The sequence below is a fragment of the Delphinus delphis genome, chromosome 14 (genome assembly GCF_949987515.2).
Source record: "Delphinus delphis chromosome 14, mDelDel1.2, whole genome shotgun sequence".
Classification (NCBI taxonomy): Eukaryota; Metazoa; Chordata; class Mammalia; order Artiodactyla; family Delphinidae; genus Delphinus; species Delphinus delphis.
This window is the reverse complement of record NC_082696.1, coordinates 30,206,559-30,223,286: the sequence shown is the minus strand read 5'-3', so window position 1 is coordinate 30,223,286 and position 16,728 is coordinate 30,206,559. Positions and strand designations below refer to the sequence as shown.

Below are 16,728 nucleotides of genomic sequence, written 5' to 3'. Positions count from 1 at the left end.
GCAATTATTTTTCCATGTGGAAACTGGCAAATATAAGACATAGTCTGGGAATGAGTGTTAAACTAGGTTTTGAAGCTCTCTAATCAATTCTTGAATAAAAAAGGAAAAATGTGTGTGTTTATTTCCTATGCTGCAAGATTTTATTTCTTTTCATTTTTAAATCTAAGCTCTAGTCTCAGTTCTTTGGAAATTTCCACATTTAAATATCCAAATTAGAAGTTAAAGAAATTAAAGATTAATTAACTTAGAAATTAAAGATTAATTGACTTAGCCTTACATAAACACAATTTGGTCTTCAAAAGGCATCTTTTTTTTCTTTAGGTAATTAAACAAATAAAACAAATAATCAGGTTGACTGTCACTGTTAATTGACTAGATAACTGCTGGTCAATCACCTCACTTACAGCAGAGTTTGCCCCAAAAAGAGCCTATCAAAACCCCAGGCCATTACAAAAAAGCCTTAGGAGTAAAACCATTAATGTTAATGAGAACACAGGAGCATGACCAGAGGGTAATTTCTAGGGAGCCCTACACTTGAGGAGAATTTCCCTGTATTCACGACCTCTTCATCTCTACTCTTCACCTTCCCATGTGTTTATGGAAGTTAATATTTGGTAAAACTAATGCCAACAGTGAGCTTGACACACCAAAAGAATAAAGAATAACTGTTAAAATGAGGATATGGGGAGAGCCAAGTATTGATAGCCTTAGAAGTAAAATCATAATAATCATAACGATCATCACAATAATACCAATATGTTTATTAAAGTGACGCAGGCATGTTACATGAATTGTCACATTTAATCTTTAGAGTAACTTTATGAAGTCAGTGTTTTTTTTCTCCCTATTTGAAGGAAACTGGGGGAAAAACATTTTTCAACTTCTATAAAAGCAAAGACAACAGGATCTTCTCTCAACTGTAAAGGAAGAAATTTCTTATAATATTAAATATTTATTAATAACCATAAACTGTTACATGTCTTAGAAACTTCTTTACACCTCTTTGTTTTTCTGTGGAAACCATAAACACAGTCCCCCAAATGCTACGAATTATGCAGTCAAGTTTCCCACACTTGGGGAAATCGCATGGGTCAGCACATCCAAAGGGCAATGGATAAACCTCCCCCTGGGAAAACTACCTTCGAGATCATGGTACCTCCCCTGCCAGGTATGTATTTTTTTTTACATCTCTTATCAAACAACTCTACTGGTAGTATTTTTATTGAATATAAATAAAATAAACAAAAACTCACAGGTAATCAATTTGCTGCAAATATTTGGAGCTTTTCTTGACACAAGTTTCTAAAACTGTATGTGGTTACTGAGTTCCTTGAGGAGTGTCTATATACTAAGATTGGTTCAATGGCAATGGAACATATAAAAATTTAATGTTAAAAATTCATGGTGAGGGTGAAGAGGGGAAGTGAAATTTTGAATGAAATTGAAGAAAGTAAGCCATCTTTTTAAAATAGTATTTCTCTTTTATACTCTCTCCTCTCTCTCCACACGTACACTCAGACACAACTTAAAGTCACTCAGTTAATCTTGTTAGGCAGAATGGTAATTGTCAATCCATTTTTTCCTCCACTTTTCAGATGTTAGGAGAGAAAAACTAAACATGTTGAAAATTTAAACTTCATGTGATATAAAATGAGAGTTGGTGTCTTGTAAGGAATAACTTAGAAAAAAAAATGAGTAATCTCTCTTCCTCAAGTATATAATCAGTGTTTAGAATTCACAGCAGCAAAAAGTTATAGAGAAAATTGCCATGATCACATTTTGTTTTTCAAATTGTAGGTTAATTCTATGACCCCTAGTGACATTAGGGAGTGAAGGCTTTTAGGTAATTTAGACCATGATACAAACATTAACCAGTTAGTGGGTGTAAAATAGTTTGAAAATCTAATTTTAAAAAGAAAATTTATTTTCTTTTTAAAGAAGAACTGACAAATAATGTTTTATGATTGCTACTTATACTGCAGGACTGTTAAGTCAGGGGAAAAAAACCTAAGGGAGTTTTTAAGAAATCATGATTTGGGATATAAACCAGAGAAATCAAAGTGTCATTTCTATATCTCCAATATTGTTAAAAATCTTTTTGACTAGCATAACCAATGTTTTGATTTGAAAATATTTTTTAAAATATACCTTTGTAAGGTAGGTTTTTTTGTGTGAAGAATATTTAGGAGGCCTAAATATTCCCGGAAAGGGGTTTGACCTGACCTGTGGGATCAATTTGATCCGCCTCCTACAGAGAAGAGGCCAAATATCATCCAGACAGACCATCTCCTGCTCTACTTTTCCTTCCTCTTCCTCTTTTATTTTTTTTTTAAGATTTTTTTTTTGATGTGGACCATTTTTAAAGTTTTTATTGAATTTGTCACAATACTGCTTCTGTTTTATGTTTTGGTTTTTTGGCCGTGAGGCATGTGGGATCTTAACTCCCGGACCAGGGATCGAACCCGCACCCCCTGCATTGGAAGGCAAAGTCTTAACCACTGGACCACCAGGGAAGTCCCCATTCCTATTTAAAAATGATGTTTTAATTCAGTCTTGCAGATATTCCTGTAACAATATATTCCCCCAAGGAAATAATAAGTACTCCCAAGTAAAGAACATTAATTTTAATTTGATTCACTGTGAACAACAGCAAACACCATGTGATAAAATGCATGTTATCTGAGGGGGGCAAAGTTAGGCAAACTGTTAAACTATACGGTAGCCACTTCTTAAAGCATATTTATTGTCAATTCTGAATTACCTTTTATATGAAGGAATTACCTGAAAAGTGTTTGTCTAAGGTGGTGTGAATGCTGTATGTTTCTTTGGTGGCCAAGAATGCAAAAAGAGAGATTAGAAAAAGCAACAGACCGAATCCCACTGAGTGAGTCAGAAGAGTGAGAAATGTGTAAAAAAGGACAAGGGTGACAAGGGGCATACCAGAGTCCTGCCAGCCTCAGTCTCATGGCTTCAGCCCACATGATCACCACCTCTGTTGGATCACCCATTTTAAGGTGACTCTCCATCAATTAGAGCCATTTCCCCGACTTGGCTAGTTGGCGGTATTTCACAACAGAGCTTCTAAACCAGGAGAGCCGAAGCTTGGAATGTTCCAACATAAAACAGAAACTTAACTGGATGATGCAAGACAGCTCTGCCCAGCTAACATGAGCTGGTGCAAAGAGATGATTGTAGGAGTTGAGTTTATTTAAAGACCCGGCCTGAAAAGGAAAGTTAAAGATGAAGACAAAATTTAAGGTATATATGATATATGACATCAGACTTGTGAAGAGTCTTCTATGAAGTTTTGGTTAGAAGAAAGATTTCCATCTATAGGAGAAATTTTAGGTTGGGGAGCACCAGAAAAATCAGAAAGTTTAAGAATATTGTGATTTTAAAAAAAAAAAAGAACCTAACATGCCGCGGAGCGGCTAGGCCCGTGAGCCATGGACGCTGAGCCTGCGCGTCCGGAGCCTGTGCTCTGTAACGGGAGAGGCCACAACAGTGAGAGGTCCGCTGATCGCAAAAAAAAAAAAAAAAAAAAAAAAAAAAGAATATTGTGATTTTTACGGAAGGAACATTTTAAAATTAAGAAATGCTACTCAAATATTTAATAGAAAGAAATGTTCACAGCATACATTCTCTAATGGAGAAGTTTGGTTTTTTTTACTCAGCCTTTTGTCAATAGTCACTAGAATTTACAAGTTTCTGGATTTTTAGCAATGATTAAAAATTATCAGAGCAGCTGGTGTTCATGAGAACGTCTAAACAAGCACACATAAAGTTTTCACATGTATTGTGAAACAAAACCTTTCTAAGAAATCATCATGGTTACACAACCCTATGAAAGAATATGTCCTTAGTTTGTTGGGATTAATCCCTTTAAATATTTTTTTAATTTGAAATTTGTGAATTTTTTATTTAGATTGCATTCCAGGATGTTATTTTATTCATTTATTCATTATACTTTTGAGAACCTATTGTGTGCCTATACTTCTAGATGCTGGAGATATTGCTGAAAAAGCCCCATTTTTAAAAAAAAATCCATTCCCTCATGGAGCTTGCATTTTAGTGATTTAAGTAACTCAGGGAGCATTAGAAGAAGAATCAAATTACAGTTAGTCAAAAACCTGACAAGATTTCCTCTTTTGAGCTGGATACAGCACACATTTTTCTTTAATATAAAACCATTTTTGAAATATTGTCACTTTCTTATTTTGAGCTGTAACAAAAGAAAGAACAAAATGAGGGCCTCCATTCTGAATAAATAGTGTTGAAATGTTTTGCTCCATGTGGTAAGAATTATCGGAACATGGAGAGTAACTAAAACAAAGCAAAAATTGGGGGCAAGAGTATTTATATAAGAGAGAACTGCATCAAGATACTCTTAGTGGAGCCAAGACACAAAGTTTAAACCACCGTAAAGAAATAATGCATCCAGGCTCTAAAGAAACAAATGGAGATGTGCCATTCTGAGCAGGACTAGAGCAGAGAGAGGGTGAAAGGCCAATGCATTTCATTATGTGATGCTCCAAAGCAGAGCTGTTTCAACTCATCAAATAATTTACTAGGAAGCAAATTCAGTCAACCAAATGAATGTTTAGGTATGACATTTTGAATCATTAACTGTGTAATGTAAATATTTTTATCTCCTCCTGTCTTATATTTCCTCAGATTGCTTGACACACAATCACTCTTTGGATCCCACTCTTTCAGCTCACTTCTGAAGTCTTATTTCCTCTATGTCCTGACATCACCCTCTAGACTTCTGCCCCTGCAACACACACGCACACACACACGCGCGATTAAAATACATCTCCAATTTCGTCATATATTTCATAACCACATGCTTAAGAATATCTGTATGCTGTGGGAGAGCTGTATTTGCCCAAAAAACACACATCTTTCTAATATCTATCTAATTAATTTATGCAAAAGTTAAAACTCAGTTATTGAATCTACATTTGAAAATACAATTTTTAGGAACACAGTAGAAATTGAAATCTTCCTTCTGATACCCATATTCTCCCTAGCCAGTTATTGTGAATCTTCTGAATACTCTGAAAAGTATGATGAAATAATCTCTTTATTCCCCTACAATCCTTGTCTACTTAGAAAATTGAAACGTTTGATTTAAAGCAGATTCAGATTTGAATGCACTATTTCAGTGTTTTCAAGTACAGGTACACTTGGCTTCGCAGCATATAGAAGATTACCTTGGAAGCACTTTCAAATGGCATGTACTCTAAATGTATGGTACTGAATTAAATAAACCCAGCTTGTGATGTAGTGATGAAAGTGACTAATCATTGTCATTTATGATTCTTTTTCACTCTGTCCTTCCTCCTTCTCCACACCTTTTGTCTCCCCCTCTCTCCCTTCCTTTCTTCCTTCCTTGTTTAATTTCTACAAGCAGAACACACCTGTAGGTAACAAGGTATGGTTTCAGTATTTTAGAAAAAGAAGAGCATAGACTTTGGAGCAGAGGACCACCTGGAGCTAAATCTCAGCCCTGCCACTTGCCAGCTGTGCAACCTTAAGGAAGTTAGTTAACTTCTCTGTGCCTCATTTTTTATCCCTTATAAAATGTGGATAAAATTAAAGATATCTCATAAGATTGTTAGGATTAAATGAGCTCATACTTATAAATTCCTTAAAGCTTGGCACTAGGAGGTCTTATTTAAGTACATGTTAAATAAAATAAATAAATAAGCCTAAAGACGAAACTGCTCTTCACTTAGAAATAACTTCTCTAGAAGAAAACTATGGAAAGTTAGTCAAGCCACCCAGTTTTTGTTTACCTCCTCCATCGCACCAACCTTGCCCAACAAATATATTCTATTTCAAGCAACTGAAATTGATTCCTTCTTGTCCATTTAATTCACATTTGTAAATAAAAATTCCAGAAGTTATTGTTTTCACTCCACTGGTCATTAATATAAGGCAGGATTCCTTCTGAAATTAAATGACTTTAGAGCAGCAGAGGGGAAAGAGAGAAAAGTATAGCAAAACTGACTAACAGTGAAATATAGGAGTGCAGAAGAAAACATTAAAAACAGCCTATAATTAAAAGCATGCAAAGAGTCCTGTTGCCCTTGGCTGACTCCAAAAACACAGTTCCAAGAGAAGTGGTCTGCTCTTAACCATAAATACAGAGGTGAAGAGCTCCAGGGCAAATCACATCAAAGGCAAAGGGAATGAGCTGGTGCGAAGGGGCCCCACCCAACCTCCCAGGACGGGCTGGGTTTAACGTTGTCCAGCAGACTAACCAAACCAGCAGCTTTGACCGTAAGTGCAAATTTTCACCAAATCTGGCAGATGAGCCTCTAAGTGGAGTTACCGGCAGTTACTCTTGAAGATCAAGGAGCACACTGAAATTAGACCTTGCATTCCCTTGTCTCTTGAGTGGTGACTGCTTGGGACCCTTGAGTTTGACTGGGATGAATAAAGCCCCTCTCAGACTTGCAGACTCTCCCTGAGGCTTTTGACATCACCCCACAAGCACTCGCTTTCTATGAGCTGCGTCATGTTGCCCTCTGACCTGATGGAAAGATCTAGTGCCTGAAAGTGTTCTGAGATAGCTATTCATTTGTAGGAAAGTTAAAATACAAATCTGTGGGCCTAGGAAATCGTTTTGAACCAGTCATTAATTCTGGAAATTTAAAATGTGAGTTTTGGGGGTTATTTTTTTATTGTTCCTTAATTTCCAATTTACTAAATCACTATTCAAATCTATGCTAAAAAAAAAAAAAAGTACAATATGTAGCGAGAAAAAAGCCAGAAGTATTTTTTTATTTACATTTACCAAGAAAGGGATAGCAATTTCCTTTGAGGTCAGGAGAAATGTAATTTCTCTGTGTAGTAGAGAAAGCTGGTTCCATAGGGTTCTGCTGACAATACAGTGCCTGTCATTCTTGGGATCAATCCCCTTAGCTATAATCAACCACCAGCTTTATTCTGAATGTACCTATTTCAGAGCAGAAAATCCTTCTAATTAATTTAAATTATGAAAACTTTCTGGCACAAAAAGACATAAAGAATAATATAACACACATTTAAGTAAAGATGGTTAACTGAACACTTGATTTGCCCGGCCTCTCTCTCTCCTGAAATGCACTAACATGGTTTTTCAAAGCCTTAAACGCACAGAAAAAGAGAATGTTAGGGGAGAAAAGAATAGCATACTTTTGGAAACCATAAAGCATATGGATCGATGGTAACCAACTTAGCAAATCTGAGAAAACTAAATCCTAACCTGGCAATAGAGAAAGTCTATTTCTCTATTGAAAGGAGAAAAGTGACTTGAATCCAAGCATCTCCAAATGACCAAGCCAGTGAATTCCATATACCTCTGCAAGTGAAGGTGATGGGCTGGGGAGTACAGTGAAAATAGCAAGATTCTGAAAATTTAGGAAGTAGTTGGATAAAAAAATCCCCTCTCTTCTACTCACCTGCGTCAATGACCCTCATCTGTTCCAGCCCCAAACTGAAGGTTTATTCTCCAGAAAGGGTAACAGAGCAACTCGAATCGGGGAAGGAGGTGAGGGGACCAGGCAGCACTGAGGGCAACAGCCCTGGAAGGGAAGATGGGGAATACATAAAGTACAGACTGTCAGATTACAGTTTTGTCTCCACTAGCTTCTAGAACCCTGAGAGCTGACTTAAACTCACCAGACAGAAGATCATTCACTGGAGAATCTACTCAGCCTAAGGATGTGGATGTTGATGTTGGGCGCTTCCCAATAAAACTGCCGAGTCAGGTCACCCCACAGTATACATGTCCCACTAGACCCTAGAACTTCCCATTCACTCCCCAACTTTCAGTATGAATGAACTGCAAAAGATCACAAGGTATTTGAGGAAATTCTCTACTGTTCTAAAACGAAAGTCAGAGAGGAAGAAAAAAAGAAAACAAATCATCAAAAAAATGCAACTTGAGGAAATGGAAGCTATCCTCAGAAAACAAAATAAAATAAAAATTTGTCTTTAATATCCTCAGAGAGCTAAGAAATAATATAGCATCTGTGAAAACTGGCAAGATGCCATAAGAAAGAAACAATCAGATGATAAAAGGAAGCTGAGAGATTAAGAATAAAATACAGTAAATGAAAAGCTCAAAAGAAGGGATAGAGAAAAATGTTAAAAAAAAAACCCAAAACAAAAAACACACAAGAAAGCAAAGCAAAAAAAAGAGAGATGAAAATAAGATGCAAAATAGCTATTTTTAATAACACCAAATTAGCAAAGAAGCTTCTATCCAAATAACAGAAGTTCCAGAAAAAGAAAGCAGAGTAACTTGACTGGAGAGGAGGGGAGAGTTATCAAATAATCCAAGAAAATCTCCCAGAACTGTAGAAATGGGTCCCCTGGGTCCAGGATGAAAATAAAATTATACCAAAGAACATCATCATGAAATCACTAAAACATGGGATGAAAACAATCTGAAAATTGCCTGAGAAGGGAAAAAAATTGTGAAAAAAAAGTGAGAATTGGATTGAGTCAAATTTCCCAGTAGCTCACTGGCATGAAGTCATTAGAGCAAAGCCATCAAATTTCTTAAGGAAAATTATTTCCAACCAAAAAATTTACACCCAGCCAAACGACCAATTAAGGATAAGGTGACCAATAAAGAATTTCCAGATTTGCAAAATCTCAAAAACTTATCTCCTATACATCTTTTCTCAAAAATATTCTGGAGGAAATAAAGCAAGAGCCATGAATCAGGGTCTCAGATATGGGAGAGACAAAGGGAGAGTCCTCCAAGAGTTGGAGGGGGAGAGATTCAGAGATGATGACTCTGTCATAGAAAGGAATCAGTCCACATGGGCATGGAACAGAACACTCCAGGAGAACTTCCAAAACTCTGAAACTGATGGGGTACCTGTTGTGTTGGAGGTTTTGAGAGAAAATTTAGACTTCTGAGAGTTTAAAGATAGATATGTGCCACATACATAGAAAACTAAACGAATAACACACATAAAGCGAAAGTTAAGAATTTTAGCTTTTACAGTTAGGTCTGTGATCAATCTGAATTAATTTTTGTGTATGGTGTGAGATAAGGATCTAAATTCTTTTTTTAGTTATTATTTTTAGTGTTTTGGCTGTGTTGGGTCTTAGTTGCGGCACGCAGGGTCATCTGTGAGGCATGTGGGATCTTTTCTTTATGTTGTTGTGGCGCACGGGCTCCAGAGAGAGTGGGCTCTGTGGTTTGCGGCACGCAGGCTCTCTAGTTGAGGCGCCCGGGCTTAGTAGTTGTGGTGCGTGGGCTTAGTTGCCCTGAGGCATGCGGGATCTTATTTCCCCGACCAGGGATCTAAACTGTGTCCCCTGCACTGGAAGGCAGATTCTTTACCACTGGACCACCAGGGAAGTCCTAAAATTCCTCGTCTTGCATGCAGATATTCAATTGTCCCAGTATTGTTTATTGAAAGGCCTAGCCTTTCTCCCCAAGGAATTGCCTTGGCACCTTTGTTGAAAATCAATTCACCATAAGTGTAAAGGATACTACATTATCTTGATTACTGCAGGCTGATACTACCTTTTGAAATCAAGAATTCTAAATTCTCCAACTTTCTTTTCTTTTTCTAAATTGTTCTAGCTATCCTGGTCTTTTGCATTTCCATATATATTTTAGGATCGGTTCATCAATTTTTGCAAATCTTCTGCTAGGGAGAATTGGGAGAGAATTGCCATCTTAATATTAAGTCTTTCAATCCATAAACATGAAATGTCTTTCCATTTATTTAGATCTTTTGTAAATTTTCTCAGCCAAGTTTTAGATTTTTTCTTCTACCTATCTTGCTCTTCTTTCGTTAAGTTTATTCCTAAGTATTTAATTCTTTTGAATGAAATTATGAATGAAATTGTGTTAATTTTATTTGCAAATTGTTGGTAGTATATAAAAAAATCAATTTTTGTGTATTGATATTGTATCCAACGTTGCTGAACATGCTTATTAGTTCTAATGGAATCCTTGGGTTTTCTGAATACAGAGTCATGTCACCTGAATAAATAAAAGTTTACTTCTTTCTTTTCAAACTGGATGCCTTTCATTTTCTTGCTAGAACCTCCAATGCAATGTTGAATAGAAGTAATAAGAGTGGATATCCTTACCTTGTTCCTGATCACAAGAAAGGAACATTCAGTCTTTCATCATTAAGTACAATGTTAGCTATAGGTTTTTCACAGATGCCCTTTATCAAGTTGAGGAAGTTTCCCTCTATTTCTAATTTGTTGAGATATTTTTTTCATAAATGGTATTAATTTTGCCAAATATTTTTTCTGTAACTATTGAAATGACCATATGGTGTTTTGTCCAGGTTTATGGTTGCTTTTAGGCAGAGGATTTTTTTTTTTTTTTTTTTTTTTTTTTTTTTGCGGTACGCGTGCCTCTCACTGTTGTGGCCTCTCCCGTTGCGGAACACGGGCACCGGACGCGCAGGCTCAGCGGCCATGGCACACGGGCCCAGCCGCTCCGCGGCATGTGGGATCTTCCCGGACCGGGGCACAAACCCGTGTCCCCTGCATCGGCAGGCGGACTCTCAACCACTGCGCCACCAGGGAAGCCCTCAGTTTAAAAAACTGTCTATATTCCAACTAGAACATATATTCTACTAAGAGCTAGGAATTTGTTCTGACTAGCTCACTGCTGTGACCCAAAGACAGCAGTTCATGTCCTGGCAAAAACTTAATGTCCAAGAAATATTTGTAGAATTCATAACGGAGTAGATGAAATTTTAGCCTGAGTTTCAGTCACATTATCTTGATAAGATCTTCCTCTATTACACTCTATCTCCCCAAAGCTTTCGTAATTCCCAGTAGTATGAAGTCTCAGTTCTCCATATTTGGAGGTGAAGTGTGCCATGCTCTCCCTCCAGTTCATTTCTATCCTTCTTAACGTCTATAGCACTATTCTAGCTCTTTATCATTAAAATTTTTGGCTAGTGAAATTCCCTGAGTTTCCCATTTTTCTAGAAATAGTTTGTTTTGGCCCAAGTTTGATCTCTTATTTACTTCTTAAATCTTATTTTGATAGAAAAAAATCCTCCAGGGGCTTCCCTGGTGGCGCAGTGGTTGAGAGTCCGCCTGCCGATACAGGGGACGTGGGTTCGTGCCCCGGTCTGGGAGAATCCCACATGCCGCGGAGCGGCTGGGCCCGTGAGCCATGGCTGCTGAGCCTGCGCGTCCGGAGCCTATGCTCCGCAACGGGAGAGGCGACAACAGTGAGAGGCCCCCGTACCGCAAAAACAAAAAAAAACAAACAAAACAAAACAAAAAATCCTCCATATTGGAACTAACACTTTTCAGGTCTCTGAAACCAGGAAAGGGGTATAAATTTCAGAACTTCACTCATTTATTTGGGCTCAGCATCTCCTCCATCACCTCACCTAATTTTTAAACTTAGGCATTGTAAACCCTGTTCCTTATAAAGTTAAATTTGAAAATACAGACTCCTACACCTAGTAACATTAGAAAACTCCAAAAAGAAAACTAAATACAAGGCTTTAAAAATTTTTATTCCTCCTTGCATATTTAGCCAAAATGGTCTTTTAATGTTAAAGTTCCACAAAAAGATTATGTTTATTTGGCTATTCTTCATTTAAAAAAAGTTGTGTTTTTTTATTATAAGTATTAAAGTGAAGAATGCTCATTTCCAAAAGCAAGAATGTGACCTAATTAGACTTATTCCTTGCTTTCGTCTTACAGATTTTTGTTGTGCCAGAGAACACCAATTAAAGCATGTCCATTTATTGTATTAAAAAGAATGCAAGGAACAGTTGGTTTTTCACGTAAGCAATATTGCCCTGAGAAATCCTACCAGGAAATATTTACTTGAACAGAGTATGGAGAAGAAGGTTATTTCTATCCCTGGAGCATAGGAATGTTTTAAATATGTCATGAGACTGCTATTTGGCTGACTAAAGTCAGATCTCCACATGACAAATGCACCAAGCCAACTGCACTAGAAAATGTTTGCTGGTTTTAGATTAATTCAGCTGTCAGGGTGGTGGAGAGATACAACAGAGAATCAAAAGTCACTTAGAATCAACAGTATGCCTACCAAAATAGAATAAATTTTTAGTTCTCCAGGGTTTTTTTCCATAATACAGAAAATATAAAAAGAAAATATGAACCCATTGCCCACAGTATATTCTAATGATGAGGATATTATTATTGTTATTGTCACTTTCAGTGAACAGTTAATATAATTCATAATTACATATAAAATATCCAAAATTCTCCTTTCCTGGAGATAGTCATACGTTGTTTTATTAAAACCAACTCACCCCTTCTGAAATGAGTTTAAACTGCTTTCAGTTCACTAAAGAGATTTTTCAGGTGCACACAGGGGCAAATGGAAACAGGTATGTAAACATACATGGAGGGAAGGGGGAGGAAGGGAGAGTAGATCAGCACACCTTTCATTCCTCCGTCTACCTGCAGCCCGGAGATCAAGCTGTCATGCGTGTATCTTTTCAGCACATGGAAGAGCTTTCACTAAGTTGGTACAAAACCTAAGTGCATGTAATTTTCCTGGAGGAAAGTTCCCCAGTGTACCTGTGCCTGCAGATGCCATTCCAGTAGGTTTTCAGGCTACTGTCCTCCAGGAAATATGAACTAAATTAATTTTAGATGAGCTAATGTAAGACTTATACAGAAACTAGAGCAATCAGCAATGTTTTGCGGGCCAGTAGGGTCAACAGCCACTGAGAAGACAGAGACTTCCAGGTCTCAGTGGAAGTTGAGGAGGGAAAGTCTGTGTTGATCTTTAGAGAATCCCTAAACTTGAAGGAGGAAGATGAACTTGGGTTGGTTTTCTTTACTTATGCATTTTATATATACTATACATATGTACGTATAGTATATAATGAGAGATAGCAAGGTTATTGAAGGAATGGATTATTGCAGCTGAAAAGGGAAAAAGGTCATAAGACAAGGCCAGGGACACAATAGGACCGTAAACCCTTTTACTGAGATATCCGAACACTTAGGTCCCTGGGCTCCTGCCTTCACCAAGCATAAGCCTGAGGGCATCGCAAGATGTTTTTTTCTTAGGGTATTTTTTTTTTTTTTTTTTTTTTTTTTGCCATACGCGGGCCTCTCACTGTTGTGGCCTCTTCCATTGTGGAGCACAGGCTCCGGACGCGTAGGCTCAGCGGCCATGGCTCACGGGCCTAGCCGCTCCACGGCATGTGGGATCTTCCCGGACCGGAGCACGAACCCGTGTCCCCTGCATCGGCAGGCGGACTCTCAACCACTGCGCCACCAGGGAAGCCCTCTTAGAGTATCTTTTGACACACAAGAGAAAGGGGTTAATTTCCTGATCCAAGGGGTATAGTCCCTTACTCCTACTCATATTTGCGTCCAACAAATCTTTCTCCTAGCTCTGTCTCCCCTTTTAAACTGGGAGTCCTAGAACATGAGTGCCCATTGAAAATCCTCCTTCACTAATTACACTCACTCAGCTGCTATCTTTGACCTGAAAATGATAAATATGTATCAACTGACTACATACTGGTCACTCAGTAAATGTTTTGGGGATGAAGAGTAAAGGGTGAAGGATAAAAATACAAACATGAAACTCAATCCCTAACTGAATAAACTCATTCTGTTTGGAATTTTTTAAATTCCAAATGTTTTTGACTGGTAAAACATCTATATCCATAATGTATGTTGTTGCGTATAGGATTTGATACCATATTCTGTATCAGAAAGCCAACAGATAACTGGGTAAAATTTTTTCGTGTTTCTTTTCTTTCTTTTTTTTTGTATGTTCTGGATACAAATTCACAATCATTAGTTTCTCTATACATAACTTGTTTTCCAATTATGAACCTACCAACTCTTTCACCTTTTGTTAGCTTTTAAATTTATTTATTTAGTTATTTATTTTTGGCTGTGTTGGGTCTCTATTGCTGTGCGAGGGCTTTCTCCAGTTGCGGCGAGCGGGGTCCACTCTTAATCGCGGTGCGCGGGCCTCTCACTATAGCGGCCTCTCTTGTTGTGGAGCACAGGCTCCAGACGCGCAGGCTCAGCGGCCATGGCTCACGGGCCTAGTTGCTCCGCGGCATGTGGGATCTTCCCAGACCAGGGCACGAACCCGTGTCCCCTGCATTGGCAGGCAGATTCTTAACCACTGCGCCACCAGGGAAGCCCTGTTAGCTTTTAAATCATTTGTAACTGGGGAAATGTCTTGAACTCAAGTATAATATAAAAGAATTATAATCAGTGCCTGCTCTGGACATATGGCTTCATTTAGAGTGTTTACAGTTATTAAACTTTATGAAAAATATAATTGAAGTAATATGAACATAGAATAAAGTTTATATGAGTGTTTGTAAATCTCTTTAAATTTATTAAAAACAACCTATAGTGATTTTCTCAAATGTAAACAACGTTGATTTTCAAATGTCAAAAGTTGCTCTTACAATCATGTTCTTTCTTCAAACGGAGCCAAATGGTGTAGTAATCAACACTGTGCAATATTATTTTAAACAAAATCTAAGGCTGCAAACAGAAAATATCTTATTATTTCTATTCTTCTTTAAAGGTTAAACGTCTCTCAACTCTGTCATTTATTGGTTTAAAGTATGCGTTTCAATATTTAGATATATTATTTCTTGGACTAGTTAACTGATTTTTTTTCCTGTGAAATCTCTTCTTTACACATCATCAACTGAATCAAATTAGATATCAAATAATGTGGCCTACAAAATTAAAAAAAGATATAATTCCGAGGGTGTTTTTACTAGGAATAAATAAGCACATCATTGAATGTTTGGGATTCTGCTTTAGAGAAAAAGCATGTTATTACATGTGAAACTAAAATATGTATTAGTTCTGTGTCAAGCTTATTCCATTTATCCTATATAAGCTTGCTTTTTAAGCATAAATATATTTAAGAACAATAATACCAACAAATATCCTGAAAATTATAAACCACTTAAAACAGGTTTTCTAATCTACCAATGCTAAGATTTAAATGAATCTCTGTAAGCATGGCCAAACGTACCCATAGGCACATACTTCTACAGGAGCCAAAAAGCATAGCTCAAAGGGATTTAAAATGAAGGCGGGCATCATGGCACATAGGCTGTTGTACTGATGTCATCAGGCAGGTCTTAGGACTGAAAGATGAGTCATTCTACTCACTGAAGCTTTCCACTGAAACAATCACCTGTTTTCCTGAAAGGTCCTTTACTGAACTTACGAGGAAGCAATCCCTTTCTCTGCTGAACACATTGGGGAAAGCATGGTCCACAGAAGAAATTCCTGTTTTGAAGTTTTGGAGCCAAGAAAACCAGAGAAAAGCTGGAGCAGTCAGCAGGTGTAAACAGGAGGCAACACAAAGCAATAAGCAACTGAATTCACAATAGGATCCAGAGCAAGACGAATACGCAACCACTATATTAGCATCTTCCTCAGGAATCACTGAAACAACTGAAGAAAATGCTAGATTCCCCAAACGACCTAGGATGGGGACTCAAACTATTTTATTTAGAAAACATTCTGGAAGGGTGTAAACCAAACTGTTAAACACTTTTTATTGGGAAGGGGGATATTGTTTTTTACCTTCTATATTGTTACATCGTTTAAAAATAAGCATGAATTATCTTTATAAACATGAAAATCAGTAAAGATATTTTCATGATCATTATTTTTATGTATTGGTTTAAAATCATAACATAGTGAAAATTTAGCTGGTTGTGTTTAACTATTTATTTGGTTGTGCCGGGTCTTAGTTGCAGCAGGCAGGCTCCGTAGATGCAGCTCATCAGCTCCTTAGTTGCAGCAAGCATGTGGGATCTAGTTCCCTGAACAGGGATCAGACCCGTGCCGCCTGCATTGGGAGTGCGGAGTTTTATCCACTGCGCCACCAGGGAAGTCCCGATGGTGTTGTTTAGAAGGTATAAACTGTCATTCTGACTCTCTCTGCTGGCTGGCCAACAGGACCAATGAAGCAACCTTCATCCCTGCCACATATTCTAGGAGACTCTGGTGGGGAGCAGAACAACAGCATCTCTTCATTAGAGACTGTCAGTTGCAGAGGAAGGACCATATTGCTGGTCATTTCTTGGTCTGGAGGGAATCAGGTGACTCTTGGTAAAGACGGTTCTTCCTGGAGAATTCTTAGTGTGAAGGCACTCAGAATATGTCACCCAATGTTCTCCTGAGGCCCATCAATGGTATCTCATGCATGGTGGTTTTTAACCTTACATTTGATAAATGGATTAAGAGCCTCAGTTTACCAAGCGACAAAGCCTCAGGTCTCCCTTCTTGTGGCTGTCTGGACTTTTCCAGGAAACAGGAGTGTGTTATGTGCAGTCAGAACTAGCTCATTGGTCACTTACTACCAGTAAACGCTTTGCCTTCAGGAAAGGCATCTGCCCCACAGCCACGCTAGGAGACACACGGGGTGATACTGACTCCAGTGTGATCTTCTCGGGGCCCACTTTCCCCTGCAGATGCCAGAGCTCTTCTTTCCTGCCTCTTGGTCCATGGAGTTTCAGTGGTGCTGGCTGCCTCAGCTAAGGGATGCCCACAGCTGTGTGAATCAGAACCTGGCTTCTGCTAACCTGGGACAGATTTCATGCTCCCATTTCTGCCATCTCCTGTCTGAGATCTTCGCTCTCTGCAATACGCCTTCTGATACCCAGTGTTGACCGCTTTCTCTCTGCCATTTGGAAAGCACTGTCCTCTCCCCGTGTCCAGCTCTTTCAAAGAGAA

The 16,728-nt window shown here is 38.0% G+C and overlaps 1 non-coding gene across 1 annotated transcript; it reads right to left on the bottom strand.

Annotated features, from left to right (window-relative positions):
* Positions 1–1,013: 1,013 nt before the first annotated feature.
* LOC132437433 (U1 spliceosomal RNA) lies at positions 1,014–1,176 on the bottom strand. Its single transcript, XR_009522022.1, has one exon. It is a non-coding gene; the product is annotated as a U1 spliceosomal RNA (small nuclear RNA).
* Positions 1,177–16,728: the final 15,552 nt, after the last annotated feature.